This window comes from Anoplopoma fimbria, unplaced genomic scaffold, assembly GCF_027596085.1.
Source record: "Anoplopoma fimbria isolate UVic2021 breed Golden Eagle Sablefish unplaced genomic scaffold, Afim_UVic_2022 Un_contig_7479_pilon_pilon, whole genome shotgun sequence".
NCBI lineage: Eukaryota > Metazoa > Chordata > Actinopteri > Perciformes > Anoplopomatidae > Anoplopoma > Anoplopoma fimbria.
In genome coordinates, this window is record NW_026551337.1 from 28,754 (window position 1) to 30,000 (window position 1,247).

At 54.2% G+C, this 1,247-nt stretch overlaps 1 pseudogene; it reads right to left on the bottom strand.

Moving 5' to 3' along the window:
* Positions 1–395: 395 nt before the first annotated feature.
* Positions 396–1,247, bottom strand: part of LOC129115420 (actin, alpha cardiac muscle 1-like) — a 1,942-nt pseudogene continuing 1,090 nt past the window's right edge.

Here is a 1,247-nt window from a genome sequence, read left to right on the forward strand (position 1 = left end):
AAACCGCGTGACATCATCACTATGCTGTGAACGTGCTGCATGACGATGGAAGATGACAACATTCAAGCTTTATTCATCAAAAATAAAAACACTTTTTGACACAAACAAACATGGAGGACAGGAAGGGGGCGGGGCCAGGGTGGAGCACGGGGGGGGGGGGGTTAAAGATGGAGGACAAGCGGCACATTCACAGTTTTAAGGTGACGACAGGAGGAGGAAGTTTGAGCTGTAGATTTATCTGAAAAGATGACATCACTTCCTTTATCAGAATAAAAGAAATACGTTTGGATCTTAATTTGAAAGAGCGGCGTCCTGCAGCTGTTCAGGGATCTGATCTGGGACCAGCTGGTTCTCCATGAGGGTTAAAGTGAGGGGGGGACACCCAGACGGCGTCTCTAGAAGCACTTGCGGTGGACGATGGACGGCCCGGCCTCGTCGTACTCCTGCTTACTGATCCACATCTGCTGGAAGGTGGAGAGGGAGGCCAGGATGGAGCCGCCGATCCACACCGAGTACTTCCTCTCTGGGGGGCGATGATCTGCAGGAGGAGATAAAGGTCAAAGGTTAAGACTCTCTGGAGACGCCCACTGTACCTGAGCGGGGCCGCGACCCTCACCTTGATCTTCATGGTGCTGGGGGCCAGAGCCGTGATCTCCTTCTGCATGCGGTCTGCGATACCCGGGTACATGGTGGTCCCGCCCGACAGCACGTTGTTGGCGTACAGGTCTTTACGGATGTCGATGTCACACTTCATGATGCTGTTGTAGGTCGTCTCGTGGATTCCTGCCGACTCCATACCTGCAGGACGGACCAGGAGGAGGACCAGGAGGAACAGGAAAAAAAACAGTTTAATTTCATTGATGAAATATTGAATATTCTGAAGTTCAGTCAGAGTTTCACTGATTTTAGTCACATGACTGTTGGTCTCAGCAGACAGACAGACAGGCAGACAGACAGACCGATGAAGGAGGGCTGGAACAGGGTCTCTGGACAGCGGAACCTCTCGTTGCCGATGGTGATGACTTGTCCGTCCGGCAGCTCGTAGCTCTTCTCCAGAGAGGACGAGGTCGCCGCCGTCGCCATCTCGTTCTCGAAGTCCAGCGCCACGTAGCAGAGCTTCTCCTTGATGTCCCGGACGATCTCCCTCTCCGCTGAGGACACACGGCACAGCGGGTCAGAACCCAGCCACGTTACCACGGCGACACTAACCTGCCGGAGACGGCGGCCTACCCGTGGTGACGAAGCTG